Genomic DNA, 5,963 nt, shown 5'->3' on the forward strand with positions numbered 1-5,963 from the left:
GGGGGTGGTGGGGGGGGGGGGTGGGGGGCAGTTTGATTTTGACTTGCTTTTTTGATTTTGATGCTTGGGGAGGATGGGATATGATGAGGCTTTACAAAATACTAAATGGCGAAGAGAAAATAAACAGGGGTTTATTATTTCCTCTCTCACACAATGCAAGAGCAAGGGGTCCTAAGATGAAACCAGTAGGGGGTAGATTTAAAACTAACAAAAGGCAGTTCTTTTTCACACCGCGCGTGATGACAAGTGTGCAACTCCAAATGTTGCCACCAGATGTAGCAGAAGCTGGCAGTTTAGCCTGATTCAAAAAGGGACTGGAATAAATCTTGGAGGAAAGGGGCATCGGTAGCTATTGGGCCTGGGAACGAGGGACACAGGCCCTGAACCAGAACTTCCTAGACTTAAATGCTGGAGGCGACAGGTGGGAAAGAAACTGTGGAAAAAACCCTGGTTACTCTCCCATTCAGCATCCGCTCCCTAGCTGTGTCTACACGATCATTAATGCGCAGTAGTTACTGCGCATTTAATTTAATACTTGCTTAATGAAGTATTAAGTAAATGCGCAGTTACTGTGCAGTAGCACTGGCGAACGCCTTTTTAGTGACGCTACGGCGCAGTAGCCTAGTAATACTGCGCAGCAGCATATTAGCACTGTCCGTGCTGTGACGTGCTACTGCGCAATATCTTTATTAAGTGTCTCATGTAGACGCGGCCCTGCCACCGTGTGACACGGGAGACCGGGCAGGTTGGACCCACAGTCTGACCCAGTAAATGGCAGGTCTTTCGTGCTTATGCTGCAATGAGCTGCGCGTGGTGTTTCAGAAAGGCTAAGCAGGAATAACTACAAAACCCCCAGGGTCATTAAGCAGCAGCAAAAGGAAGTGCTACCACGTTATCCTGTGACAGTGAAGAAAGTTACTCGTCACCTCTGGCCTTACCGATGGCTGTGCACAGCATGACCAGGGCAGGACAGGAAGAGTAACACCCACAACCTTTGATCTTCAACCCCAACTTTTAATTGAACTTTTTGGACTCCTTGCAATCGTGGCTGAGAAAACTGCTAATGCAACAAGACTAAGAAGAAGTGCACCTCCCCCCCTGCCCTCTTCCCTGGATATCTGTACGTGCTGCTTGCTTGTTCTTAAAACTGTAACAGTTACATTTTAAAGCCTCCAATGTTGTGCCCACAGTCAGTTATGGGCAAACTTCGGAGGGCAAGTATTTGCAGACATAAAATCAGGGCAGCCAGCCAAGCTCTGACTGAGGGAGATTGCAGAAAAACGTCCCTCTGGAAAGCTGTGCCATCACTGCCAACTTCAGCATCCGAGCATCCAGCAATGCCAGGACACGGGTCTGTCTGTCCGGCAGTTCCTAAACCAGCATGCAGATGGCCCCACGTGACTAGTTGCATCTGCAGTTAATTGCAATTGCAAAAGTACAGACAGCTTCAAAATTGTTGGCTGTGGATGTTGTTGAGCCTCTCCTCCTATTGCACAGATTCACAGACACAGGGCCGGAGAGGCCCTCAGAGGTCATCTAGTCCAGTCCTGAGGCAGGATTATGCCTATCCAAACCATCCTATACATGAAATGGGATTGTGACTTCCAATCCAGCCTGGTTTACCATCAAGAAAACAATCCTGCTGCTCGTCACGCGTGCATCGTCTTGACGAAGGGGCTAACATTTGCAGGCGTTGTTCTGGTGAGCTTCCCATCGCCCAGAAAGATTTGGTCAGGGTATTAGATTTCAATGCAAGTATTTAAGGACTCGATCCCATTCCTATGGAAGTCAGGGACAAGCTTCTTAAATGCTCACAAATCACATGGAGCTACGGGAAGGGAATTGCCAGGTCATTTAATGAATCGTTTCTTGCTCAGGAAGGAGGGCTTCTGGTCCTAATCAGTTCGTCCTGGTGTTTGATTCCTCTAACAGGCAATGCAAGTTATTTATTGATCCACCAAAGCAGAGCCTGGTGCACTTACAGCCTCCTGCCAGCACTTGAACATATACCGAGATGCTCAGAATTGGCACGCAGTCATGTCTTTACCTCCTCAGGGCAATCCTTATTCTGCAAGGCATGGTCCTACACCTTCACGGGCATGTCCTAATGCCCTGCGTACACTCACTTTTCTAGGCAAAGCCGCTGCAAGTAATATCACCAGCCCAAAAAAGCAGAAAGAAAGACTTCCCCCCCCACCCCCCCCCAACATATTCTCCCCCCTCCAACTTAAATTCTTGGTTTTAACTATCATTTTTGGCAAGTGTTTAGCCAGGGACATTGTATATTTGTCAAACAGAACAGGAGACCTCTAAAGCCTTCATTGTAATTTTTTTTTAAAAATACCCCCGTTATAGATTTCCAAAGTGCTCAGAAGCCAAGCCAAGCTTTCAATGCAGGGCAACGAACACCCGGGACAACACTTGACAACATAGCGCAAAGGACCTCTCAGGGACACGTGCTGTCGAACAAGAAAACAAGCAGTCCAAATCCCCCGTGTACCAGAGAACCACCTATGCATCTTCCCTATGGGACTATATATTCTCTACCTGTGCTGGACAAAAATATTAGCAAGCAACCATTAAGCACCGGCCAGTAGATGGACTGGATGCCCTAGGTATCCAACAACAGAATGCCCTCTGGCCTTCAAAATCTATGAACTGGAGACCCCCTTTGCTTTGTCTTGTCCATCTCCTGATTATTCAGCGTGCTGAGTCTGTGCTAAGTAACCTCCCATTCATTCCTACATAATTACACACAGATTACGAGTTTGATTTTACTCCCCATTAAAATCAATAGCAGCCTTCCTAGGGGCTCCTCTCCAGATGAGACCTTTACTGTAGCATAGGGGTGGCCGAACTGCAGCACGTGTCCCACAAGCGGCACGAGACAAGCCTCCGTGTGTGCCAGGGAGGGGACGGCTGGTATAGCAGCAGATAGGGCAGGGAGCAGAAAGCAGAGCAGCAGATTGCACAGGGGAAGGGGATCGGCGTGGCATTCGGGAAGGGTGAGGGGCTACTTTGCGGCTGTACGAGCGAATCCGCAAGAGTACCAAATCCTCCCCTCAGTGACTCAGTCTCTGGCTGACTCCCCTGTGGTTGTAACAGCAGAAATGAGGATTTGGAGCTCCTGGGACTTTGAAACCAGATCCCAAAAAGAAGCCAAGTAAGACAAAAGTCAGCATGAGCCAGAAAGAAGCAAAAGAAGACAAAAGTCGATGTGAGCCACAGAGGGCTCCTGATTTCTCCTCCTCTTTCTCTGTCCTTATACACAAGCACATTCAACTGTTGGTTAAAGGGAAGAGAAATTTCTACTCACAGGAGGGGAAAACGGCTCACGGAGACATCGTGTGCTCTCCACAGGGCTCTCTCTCACCAACCCGGCGCTCAGAAAAAGTTTCCTGAAATCAAACTCTTTTTTTTTCCTTTCCTCAGAGCAAAAAAATAGGAAGAAAAGCACCGCTGTCTTGCCAAAGCCATGCCCCTCCAGTTTGGAAAGAGCGGTAGTGGGAACGATTTAAACATCCTGCCAGACTCCGCCTCTATGACAGATCCCCACTCACCCCCCAAAGAGCCTGCCTGGATGTGTCAGGAAAGCAGCTTGGAGTTGCTTTCCATTTGAACTCCTCCCTCCTTCCCTTTTTATTTTTTCCAGCAAGGTCTGGATGAAGTATTCAGGCACGAATTCCAGCATCGCCCCTCACCAGGTGCTCTGAGCTGGGGAGGTGGAGAAGCCCAGCATAAGCTGGAATACAAACGTTCACACACGTGCACGCACAATGCACACGTGAACACATGCACTTTCCTAGGGATACAGCCTTAACGCTGTATTTCTCTTTAGCCCATTGGCAACGAGTTAGCAGCATCAACTCGTGGCGCCGGCAACAGATCTGCAAGTTAGAAAGCCTGACTAATAAGGACCATATGGGAAAGCGCATATTGGCAAAAGATCCATGTGCAGAGAGTTGAGGCGAAAAAAACCCAGACACTCTAATGAGAAAAGGCGATTTCAGATCTTTCTGCGCCGCACTAACGAGCTGGGCTCTCTTTGAAACAGGCAATGCACTCCTCGAAAAGCTCATGCGGGTTGAGATCCCGGGAAAGGCAGAGCTTTCTGTATTTAAGATGGGTGATGCAAAAGATTACGAGAGACTCTCAAAACTATGCCTGGATCTTTGGCTCGTTCCTTAGAAGAAAAAAAAAAAAGAAAGAAATCTAAAAAGTTAAACAAAGTTGAGCACGAGCAGAAATAAAGCGCTGAAATCCACCCCGCTGACCATCCGAGGGCCAAATCGTTTCCATGCTGTGCTTGGCGGGAGTTTTAGTTTTACTCAACGGGATCAGGATTTGGTCTTTAAGGTTACAGCTAAGAATCAACGGAGAGCCAAGGCAGAGCGCCTCCAGAAGGGGAGGGAGGGAGGAAGGAAGCTGCAAGGGTGAGCGTCTTCGAAAAAAGAAACAGAGAAATGCTGAGCAGAGGGAAGGACTCTGGAGGATGCGATTCCTGATGGAAAGGGAGATAGAAAACCCTCACGTGTGGTTTATCTGGATTTCCCATCTTCTAGTGACCAGAATAAACATATCATGTACATCGAGACTGGGATTTTGCAAAGCATCCTAAGGATGCTCTGGATGCTTAATTCCCATTCTTTGGGAATCTCAGCCAGATGTTCATGAAAGCAACCGCACCATTTGGAACAGCTCAAGGAGCTGGCAAAAGGTCTCATGCAATCGTCCTGATAATGCAATGTACTGGCTCAAGGGTACACCCAGCACTGCTCCCTTCTAGCTGCTATTCGATTTGCTTGGCTGTAATCCCCTCCCCACTGCTAACACGGATTCTCCTTTAGTGGCCCGTGTTTCTGGCATGGGACATTTCACCCAGGAGGTCTCATTAAAGTTAAAAACCGTACACGGGGATTATTGAACTCACCATTCATTATCTCTGGTGAAGAGCGGGGGGTCGATACTAAAAGTTCATCTGGGACAGCCAGGAGGCTAGGTACAGTACTGCCAGGACTTACCAGGCCAACCCTGCTTCACTAATAAATTCTAAAAGGAGCACAGCCCAAGGCAGCAAGGCTACAGAAGAGATGTCCTGCCCTCCCAAAGGATGTGGCTAGGCAACAGGACCCCGTGGCTTGTGAGTAGATGAATGCTGCATGTCACCAGTCAGGACAGTGATGCCCCTGCTAGCTGGGATAACAAGGGGCAGTGATGAAATGGGTCAAAGGAGCTAGGACATCCCATTGCTGCAACACAGCTTCCCCTACACTTCCATGACTATCCCTCTGGAAGTGTCGGTGGGGTGTTATTCTCCATACCGAACAGCAAGGATTCAAATAATCAAATGCCACTTCCTGCAAGAGACTGACTGTTCTCTGTGGCTTTAGGGGACAGGACTAGGAGCAACAGCTTCAAACTGCAGCAGAGGACATGTAGGTTGGAGATGAGGAGGGACTTTCGGTCATGCCTAGAGAACTGGGGGAATAGATTCATAGATTCATAGATGCTAGGGTCGGAAGGGACCTCAACAGATCATCGAGTCCGACCCCCTGCATAGGCAGGAAAGAGCGCTGGGTTCAGCTGACCCCAGCTAGATGCATATCCAACCTCCTCTTGAAGACCCCCAGGGTAGGGGAGAGCCCCCCTCCCTTGGGCGCCCGTTCCAGACCTTGACCACTCTAACTGTGAAGAAGTTCTTCCTAATGTCCAGTCTAAATCTGCTCTCTGCTAGCTTGTGGCCATTATTTCTTGTAACCCCCGGGGGCGCCTTGGTGAATAAAACCTCACCAATTCCCTTCTGTGACCCCCTAATGAACTTATAGGCAGCCACAAGGTCGCCTCTCAACCTTCTCTTGCGGAAGCTGAATAGATCCAGTTTCTCTAGTCTCTCCTCGTAGGGCTTGGTCTGTAGGCCCTTAACCATACGAGTGGCCCTTCTCTGGACCCTCTCCAGGTTATCC

At 48.8% G+C, this 5,963-nt stretch overlaps 1 protein-coding gene across 3 annotated transcripts in view; it reads right to left on the minus strand.

Annotated features, from left to right (window-relative positions):
• GJC2 (gap junction protein gamma 2) overlaps window positions 1-5,963 on the minus strand; it is a 59,471-nt gene that overhangs the window by 9,195 nt on the left and 44,313 nt on the right. The window contains exon 1 of one of the 3 annotated variants that reach the window (XM_006030066.3): window positions 3,317-3,471. The exons of the other annotated variants lie outside the window; for them this stretch is intronic. The gene's annotated coding sequence lies outside the window, so the exon portion shown is untranslated. Of the gene's footprint in view, window positions 1-3,316; window positions 3,472-5,963 lie in introns of those variants that run through there. 3 annotated transcript variants of the gene reach the window in all.

The sequence above is a fragment of the Alligator sinensis genome, unplaced genomic scaffold, assembly GCF_000455745.1.
Source record: "Alligator sinensis unplaced genomic scaffold, ASM45574v1 scaffold1398_1, whole genome shotgun sequence".
NCBI classification, from domain to species: Eukaryota; Metazoa; Chordata; order Crocodylia; family Alligatoridae; genus Alligator; species Alligator sinensis.